Source organism: Erinaceus europaeus (genome assembly GCF_950295315.1).
Source record: "Erinaceus europaeus chromosome 6 unlocalized genomic scaffold, mEriEur2.1 SUPER_6_unloc_10, whole genome shotgun sequence".
NCBI classification, from domain to species: domain Eukaryota; kingdom Metazoa; phylum Chordata; class Mammalia; order Eulipotyphla; family Erinaceidae; genus Erinaceus; species Erinaceus europaeus.
The window spans coordinates 145,606-155,300 of record NW_026647115.1 but is presented as its reverse complement, the minus strand read 5'-3'; the positions used below and the strand labels follow the sequence as shown (position 1 = coordinate 155,300).

Sequence of the window (9,695 nt, the reverse complement as noted above, 5' to 3'; positions counted from 1 at the left end):
TCCCTTCCTTGTATGAATTGCCTTGTCCTATCAAATCAAAATTTAATTGTAAATACAAATTCCTTAAAAATAATCTAAGCGAAGTCAGGAGGTAGCACAGTGGGTTAAGTACACCAGCTCTCAAACTGCAGAGGGTTTCCTTCACAGGCAGTGAAGCAGGTCTGCAGGTGTCTATCTTTCTCTCCCCCTCTCTGTTTTCTCCTCCTCTCTCCATTTCTGTCCTATCCAACTACAAGGACATCAATAAGAACAATAATAACTACAACAATAAAATAACAAGGGCAACAAAAGGGAAAATAAATATTTTAAAAATTTAAAAATATTTTTATCTTTATTTATTGGATAGTAACAGCAGAAATCAAAAGGGAAAGGGGAAGTAAAGAGGGAGAAGAGAGAGAGAGAGAGAGACCTGCAGCACTGCTTCACCATTCACAAAGCTTTTCCTCTGCAGGTGTGGGTGGGACTCAAATCCAAAATAAATTTTAAGAATCTAACTCAACTCATTTTGTGTTGATGGTGTTAGGGTTTAGAGACAGACTTAAGTTTGAATAAAATTTAGACACAGGTTGTAAAGTTCAAAATCTCAGAGCCAGAAAAAGAAATAGGGCTTTGCCCAGACCCATCCCTGCTACCTGCACGATGAGACTGGCTGAAAGAAGAACAAAGCAGTAGTAATATAATATACCTTTGGAATATATATCCCTTGGAATATAATATCCCTTTGGAATATATATCCCTTTGGAATATAACATTTTAAAAATAGGCCTACTAGCTATCTTCAAAACAGAGACCCCAAATCTTCATCTGCAATATTCCAGCCTTTAAGTTCATGATTGGTCAACAATTTGTTTGGCTTTATATGTCAACTCTTTTTTTAGCCACCAGGTTTCAGATGCTACCAAGATGCCTACTGGATTTCCCTGAACAGAAGACTCCACCAATGTGTCCTGGAGCCCCACTTCCCCAGAGCTCTGCCTCACTAGGGAACGAGAAAGACAGACTGAGAGTATGGATCCACCTGTAAACAACCATGTTCAGCATGGAAGCAGTTACAGAAGCCAGACCTTCTACCTCTGCACACCATAATGTCCCTGAGTCCATACTCCCAGAGGGTTAAAGAATATAAAAGCCATTGGGAGGGGATGGGATACTGAGTTCTGGTGGTGGGAATTATACCCCTCTTATCCTATGGCCTTGTCAATGTTTCCATTTTATAAATAAACCTTTAAAAAAGAATAGCATATATAGAGAGTTGTATGCAAAAAAATCAGTGGAAGCTTCTTTAAAAGCAAAAAAATGGGGGCAGGTGGTGGTGCACCTGGTTAAGTGCATACATCATAGTGCACAAGGACCTGGGTTCAAGCCCCTGGCCCCCTACCTGCAGGGGGAAAACTTCACAAGTGGTGAAATATAGCTACAGGTGTCTGTATCTCTTTCCCTTTCTATATGCTCCTCCCTTATCAATTTCTCTTTCTATCTAATCAATCAGTCAATCCAGACATAGATAATTAAAAAAAAGAGGCATCACATGCAGAGAAACTCCCCTCTCCCTCTAAGCTGAGGGGAGACATTTGCAGAGTTTCTTCTGCCCTAAACAAAGTGCTGGGTGAAGATTTTGCCTCTTATTTTGTATTTCCTCTCACCTATAAAGGAATGCAAATGGGAGGATGGGGTAGGTGGGGGTGCACTGGGTTTAGTGCACATAGTATAAAAGCACAAAGACCCATGCAAGGATCTTGGTGGGAGGCCCTGGCTCCTCACCTGCAGAGGGAAACTTCACAAGCAGAGAAACAGGTCTCTATCCCTCTCTATATACCCCCTCCCCTCTCAGTTTCTCTCTGTCTTAGCCAAAATAAATAAATAAATGAATCAATAAATATATGGCTGCCAGCACCAGTGGATTCATAGTGCTGGCCCTGAAACCTGGTGATAAGCCCAAAAGCAAGTAAGAAAGAAAGAAAGAAAAATAAACAAAGAAAGAAAAGCCAAGAGAAAAAAGGGGGGAGTCAGGCAGTGGTATACTTGGTTAAACACACAACAATGCACAGGGACATGGATTCAAGCCCCTGATCCTCACTGCAGGAGGAAAGCTTCAAAAGTGACTAAGCAGGGCTGCAAGTGTCTCTGTCTCTCCCTCCCTCTCTCTCCCCCTTCCATCACATCTCAAGTTCTGGCTGTCTCTATCCAATAAATAAAGATAGTTTAAAAAGAAAAGAAAATTAAAGAAAGGAAAAAGTTAAGCTACTAAAAACAGGCTTTCCAGAAGCAGTTTGTTTCCACTCATGTGCTCTGTAACAGGGGACCTCAAAAAAGAGCTTTCTTATTTCAAATGCCAATTTGATGTAGACTTCTGTCATGTAAATTAATTTTTCTATTATTATATTTATTTATTTAATGGATAGAAACAGCCATAAATTCAGAGGGAAGGTAGGTGATAGGGAGAGAGACAGAGACACCTGCAACACGGCTTCACCACTCAAAAAGTTTTCCCCTTGCAGATGGGGGCCAGGGGCTTGAACTTGGATCCTTGTGCACTGTAACATGTGTGCTCAACCAGGTGTACCACAATCAGGACCCCAGGACTATTTAAAATAGTATCTTGCCAAAAAGCAGTTAGCAGTCACACTCCAACGAGACTGTTCTAGCATCAGGAAACACTTGTAAACACCCCACACCCCACACACACACATGCACAGACAGGCTCCAGGGGGCAGAGGAAGCCAGTCTGACCTGGGAGTGAAGTGGGCAGGGCATACATGTGGCCCTGGATCCTTCCACCTCAGTGGGCCCCCTCCCCTCCTCTTTCAACCTTCTCAGTTCAGATGACAGATTTACAAGCAAGATAAAGGGACCAAGCCAAGAAGGAAAGGAAGATAATAGAATATTAACAGGGGTTGGGCTGTAGCACAGTGGGTTAAGCACAGGTGGTGCAAAGCACAAGGATCAGCCTAAGGATACCGGCTAGAGCCCCCAAATTTGATTCCTTAATAAACCAGGCCCCAAAATTTGATTCCTTAATAAATCAAAGATACAGTAAGCACATTCAGTAATATTACCTTAATATCATGGACTTCATATCCTACCCTGTGGTCAGTGACACTATTCTGGGTGAAATTGTAGGTCTGGATTCTTTCTGACTAGGTTCTTGTTCCAACCTGTGCAGAGATAGAAAGGAATTCACATTTTAATATAATTACTATCTTTACTACAATGGAAAAGGCACCACAAATTCTTTTCTAAGGATTTCTATTTCTGAACGTCAGGCACATACAATTGACAAAGAGCAAGAGTGGAAGGAATTTAATTGTTTAAGACTCTTGTTATCTCAGGTTTACTTATGGAGTAAGAGTGTTTCTTTTTCTTTTTTTTTTCTTCCTGAACTACAAATCCACTGCTCCTGCAGGCCATCACCCCTCCCCCCGCCTTTTGTTGTTCTTTTTGTTTATCATTGTTGCTGGATAGGACAGAGAATTTGAGGGTGGGGCGGAGACAATGAGTGGGAGAGAAAGACAGACACCTGCAGACCTGCTTCACCACTTGTGAAGTGACATCCCTGCAGGTGGGGAGCTCAAACTGGGATCCCAACCCCTATCCTTGAGCTTTGTGCCATGTGTGATTAACCCGCTCGCTGCACTACCACCCAGCACCCAATAGTGCTTCTTCAGTAGTTCCAATTCCAATCAAAGCCAAATTATCAGTGGTACTGGGAGGAAGAGGTAGAGTGGATAAAGTATAGGATTCTCAGGCATGAGGTCCCAAGTTCAATTCCTGGTGCCACATATACCAGAGTAACGTGCAGATCCTCCCTGCTCCTCTATCTCTCATTAATGAATAAATAAGATCTTTAGAACAAAACAAAAGAAAAATATCTCTGAAGATGGGTAGGGTGCACCATGGAAGAAATTAGAGCTTCTAAATTTTAGGTCCTGAGTCCAATCCCAAGCACTGCATATGCTAGAGTGCTGCTTCTGGGCCCCTCTACCACCTTCTGTAATTCATGAAATTAAAATAATTAAAAAACTATATTTTACCCTCATCAGTCCGTTCTCCAGCAAGTTTACTAATGTGTTAACTCAAATTTCTTCCTCAAGCTATTTCTATTCAGGATTTGTATCATAACTGTCTAAAGAGAAAATTGGTTTAAAGGTCATTTTTATGAAATTTTTTATGGAAATTAAGATACTTCCAAGTTTTAAAATGAAATATATTATTACAAAAATTTATTACAAATCCTTATGGGTTCAGAAATAAATATCTCTGCCAAAACCATACTGCAAAGTGCAAGGACCAGCGGAAGGATCCTGGTTCTGGCCCCAGCTCCCCGGACCTGCAGGAAAGGTACTTCACAAGCAGTGAAGCATGTCTGCAGGTATCTGTCTTTCTCTCCCCCTCTGTCTTCCCCTGCTATCTCCATTTCTCTCTGTCCTATCCAACAACAACAACATCAATAACTACAACAATGTTAAACAAGGGCAACTAAAAAGGGAAAATAACTTAATTCATTTAAAAACACCATACTACTGATAGAGTCTAAGGTCGAGGGTCAGGAAAGGGTTTTCCCCCCACTTCATTTTTCTCTATTTCCTAGATTTTGAATTACATATGTATGTAGTTTTATTCAAATGTATAAGTTCTACTAAAGTGTATGTATCATTTAAATAAGCAAAGTATGTATACTCTTGTTCTCTTCAGATTGTATAAATCTTTTGCCTCTTAAGTGAGTAAAGTATCATAATATTTTAAATTATAAAAAAGTAAAGGCTGCTAGGAGTCGGGCTGTAGCGCAGCAGGTTAAGCGCAGGTGGCGCAAAGCACAAGGACCGGCATAAGGATCCCGGTTCGAACCCCGCCTCCCCACCTGCAGGGGAGTCGCTTCACAGGCGGTGAAGCAGATCTCCAGGTGTCTATCTCTCCTCCTCTCTCCATTTCTCTCTGTCCTATCCAACAACGACAACAACAATAATAACTACAACAATAAAACAACAATGGCAACAAAAGGGAATAAATAAATAAAATAAATATAAAAAATAAAAATAAAGGCTGCCACTGTCTGGGAGGTTGTGCAGTGGATAAAGCTTTGGGGTTCTTAGGTGTGAGGTCTCAAGATTGATCTCCTGCATCAGATGTGTCAGAGTGATGCTGCGGTTCTCCTTCTTCCTCTCCCCTATCTCTCTCATTAATAAATAAATCTTTACAAACAAAAGTAAAACCTGAATGGGGTTGAAAGAGAATTTTGGAGTTGGAAGCCCAAAATAGCCATGTTTTTGAGTTATTTGCAGTAAACCTTGTAGCATTTTAGGAAAAGTGGGCTGCATAACAGTAAGCATTATAATAACTGTCACAAGTCACTTTGATTTAGATATCTTAGTTTTCCCTACTTTTGGCCTTTCCACTTTCCCTACGCTTGTTTTAGCCTGCCGTAGTGTAAGTGACAGTGCAAATAATATATTTATCCCTTGCCTGCGATGGTCTCAGATTGCAGAGGAGCATCAGTAGGTAGACTTGAAGATAGGAATTTGCATTTAAAAACCACTACTTCTTAGCAAACCCCTTCTGGCACACACACAAAGAGCCTAAACATTCAAGTTATTTCTTATTCACAGCGGAGTATATTTTCTATATGTCCTGAGATTTTTACTTGGTCAAGAATAATGAAAAAACATTTTTAATATAAAGAAACCTTTTAAAAAGTTTTTTTTCTTTTTGCTTGGTAAGAAAGAAAGAAATGGAGATGGAAAGGGGAGATAGAGTGGCAAAAGAAAGTGAGACGCATTAAGATACTGTTTCACTGCTTGTGAAGCTTCCACCTGCAAGTGGGGATCAGGGGCTTGAACCTTGGTCCTCTCACACTATAACATGTGCACTCACAAAGTGACCTTTACAAAAAGATGTTTCATACTTACACCAGAGTTTCATACTTACACCAGAGTTTCATACTTACATAATTCTACTGTTGTCAACAGTTGTTTTCTCCTTTTAAATTTAAAAATGAAAAAATGGGGTCCAGGAGGTGGTGTAACCAGTGGAGTGCACATGTTACAATGCACAAGGACTAAGGTTCAAGCCCAAGATACAACCAGCTGAGGAGAAGCTTCACAAGTGGTGAGGTAGCACTGCAGGTGTCTCTCTTTGTCTCCCCTTCTAGATCTTCTGTTCCCTCTCAATTTCTATCCAGGAAATAATAAATGAATAAAATATACAGGGGGCCAGCAGTGGTGCATCTGGTTAAGCACACAAATTACAGTGCATAAGGAACCAGGTTCAAGCCCTTGGTCCTAAGCTGCAGGGGGTAGGGGAAGCTTCACAAGTGGTAAAGCAAGGCTGTAGGTGGTTCTCTGTCTCTCTCCTGTTCTATCTCCCCCTCCCCTCCCTATTTTTCTGTCTCTGTCCAATAATAAATAAATATATTCATATATATAAATGAAAATTGACTTTAAAATTTTTAAAAATGAAATAGAAAAAGTGGGATAAAGAGCATGTGAGAAACATCACAGTACCTGCCATCATGCCTGGTGCTCCCATGTTGTGTTAGGGCTCAACACCAGGTCTGCAAGCATGGTGATGTGATGTGCACTCTACTGGGGGAGCAAGCTCTGGACCCCTTCGTTTATTTATTTTTATGGATAGAGCACCACTCAGAACTTCTGTATGCTGGGGATCAATCTTGGGGCCTTATGAATGTGCAGTATGCAATTTACCAATAAGCTACCTCTCAGTTCAATGCTTATGATTTTGAGATAGAGACCTAAGCATAGATCTACCATCCACTGAACTTGGCTTGCTGTGTCTGTGTTGCTGTTCAGTGGTGCCAGGAATCAATCTGAGGGACTCCCATATGTAAGGCATGTGCAGAATGACTCTTCGAACAGTTGTTAAGTTATTCTACTAAATAAATCTTATCTGCAGTGTCCTGACAGGTGGTGCAGTGAATAAGACATTGGACTCTCAAGCATGAAGTTCTGAGTTTAATCTCTGGCATTCCATAGGTCACAGTGATGCTCTAGTTCTTCCCTCACACCTTCTCATTAATAAATAAATCTTTTTTTTCCCTTTCCATTTTGTTGCCCTTGTTGTTTTAGCATTATTATGGTTATTATTATTGTTATTGATGTCATTGTGGATAGGACAGACAGAAATCGAGAGAGGAGGGGAAGATAGAGGGTGAGAGAAAGTTAAGACATCTGCAAACCTGATTCACCACTTATGAAGAGACAACCTGCAGGTGGGGAGCCACGAACTCAACCCAGGTTCCTTGCACCAATCCTTGTGATTTGCACCACCTGCACTCAACCTCCTGCACTACCACCTGACCCCCACCTTTCTTTTTTTTCTTTTATTTAATATATATATATATATATATATATATATATATATATATATATATATATATATATTACCTGCATTCTTCTGGTATTTTGCTGTCGACACGTCTTTCTCTATAATCTTCTGGTAAAGCCTATCTCGAAACACATGCAGAACGTATTTCTTTGTTTTTTTTATCTGGGAGCATCCTTGCTGGCATTCAACTACAAGCCCTGGAAAATTACCAAGACCAAAGACAGATGGGAGTTCCCACAAGGCAAACCAAACAGAACCAAGATATTTACGACAAGCAAACATGAATCAGGAAATTAATACAAAAGGTTAAGAACATTTTAGATTTAACAGGCTTTAGAAATGATACCTAAGGGAGCCAGAAGGTAGCACAGTGGGCTAAGCCCACATGGCACAAAGAGCAAGGACCGTTTAGGATCCTGGTTCAAGCCCCCTGCTCCCCACCTGCAGTGGAGTCACTTCACAGGTAGTAAAGCAGGTCTGCAGGTGTCTCTCTGTCTCTATTCCTCTCTATCTCCCCCTTCTCTCTCAATTTCTCTTTGTCGCTATCCAATAACAACAAAAAAAAGAAAGAAAAGAAATGATACATAGATTGGTATATGGAAAACTGGAAATTGTTCTGCAAATACAAACTATTGTATTTAATGTGGAATGTAAAACATTAATTCCCCAATAAAGAAATTAAAAAGAAAAAGAGAGAAAGAAAGGAAGAAATGATACCTAGCTTAAGATGTAATAACTGTTGACTCACCTGTAAAGAAGGAAGCTTCACAGGCGGTTAAGCAGTGCTGTTGGTGTCTTTCTCTCTACCTCCCCCTACGATCTCAGTTTCTCTGTCTTTATTCAATAAACAAGTAAAGTAAAATAAATCTTGAAAAAATACTTGTAAATGGTTGCTCTGATACTGATATCTTGAGGTGTTTCCTATATGAAGGCTGAATGTAGCAACACCTATTGATGAGGATGATTCTTTCTCCAAGTTCTGCCTCCCAATCCCACCCCAGCACATTCATTTACTTTCAAAGATCAACATACAGCAGGGTATTGTGACCCAAATGTAGATACACACGTTGTCTGTCTCAAGGAGAACTAAGTCAGCTTGACCCACTTCAATCATCAATACAGAGATGTTGAAAATAACATGTTTATATAGAGAGACCAATGCAAAGAAGCTACCCAGTGTCTTAAAAAAATTATAGTGACTGTTCTTTCCTTTGCCTTGGTTCTAAATTTGTTGAATTTGGATTTTAAATGGGCCTGGCCTACTGTTGAGTCCAGTTACCCGCCTGAATCTAGGCGCAGGTTGTCTGTTTCTTAAAAAGAAAACATAGCATAGCATGTGGCTGGGGGTCTGATCCTCCACACTGCAAGTGAAAACACAGGCAGGCAATGGGCGGGACTCCTTGCATAGAGGAGCAGTGCTTTGCATGTCTCCCTCTCTTAAAGGATACAGAATGGAGACTGGCAGGGAGGCCTCTCAGCTGTCCCATGCAGGTGCAAGGTTCTGGGTGGGATTGATCCCCAGGCACACTATTTGAGAAAAAAATTTAAAAAGACTTTGTATTATTTAAAAGATTTACAGTTAAGAGAACAATATTACCATGATTTTATTTAAAAAAGCCAATTTGCAGTCCTGGAGGCTGGCAGAGTGGTTGGAGTTTTGGACTCAAGCATGAGGTCCTGAATTCTACCTCCAGCATCACATGTTCCAGACTGATGCTATAGTGTTTTTCCTCTCTCTCTCTCTCTCTCTCTCTCTCTCTCTCTCTCTCTCCTCCCTTTCTCCCTCACTGATTAATAAATCTTTTAAAAGAGCTTCAGCATATGTAGAACCAAAGTTCAGACAGACCTGGGATCCCACACATACAAATCCAGATCTCTTGCCACTGAACCGCCTCCCAGGTTGCATTAACTGGCTCTTTAAAAGATTATAATTATTTATATGTGTGTACATATATTTTATAATCCTTTTTTTGAAAAAATATGGTATGCCTCATGAATCTGTGTGTAATCCTTGAGCAGGGGCCATGCTAATCTTTTATGTATCATGCCAATTTTAGTATATGTACTATGGAAGCTAGGACTATATTATAATCTTATTTAAAAAGTGTTAAGAGATGGAGACAGTTGGAGTTAGGCAGTGGCACAGCGGGTTAAGCGCACATGGCACAAAGCTCATGGACCAGAAGAAAGATCGCGGTTCTAGGCCCTGGCTCCCCACCTGCCCGGGAGTCCCTTCACAGGTGGTGAAGCAGGTCTGCAGGTGTCTGTCTTTCTCTCCCCCTCTATGTCTTCCCCTCTTCTCTCCATTTCTCTCTGTCCTATCCAACTACAAGGACATCAATAAGAACAATAATAAC

General features: G+C 40.6%; 1 non-coding gene across 1 annotated transcript; it reads right to left on the bottom strand.

Annotated features, from left to right (window-relative positions):
• Positions 1-9,312: 9,312 nt before the first annotated feature.
• On the bottom strand, positions 9,313-9,419 carry LOC132536118 (U6 spliceosomal RNA). The gene has a single exon (XR_009547791.1). It is a non-coding gene; the product is annotated as a U6 spliceosomal RNA (small nuclear RNA).
• Positions 9,420-9,695: the final 276 nt, after the last annotated feature.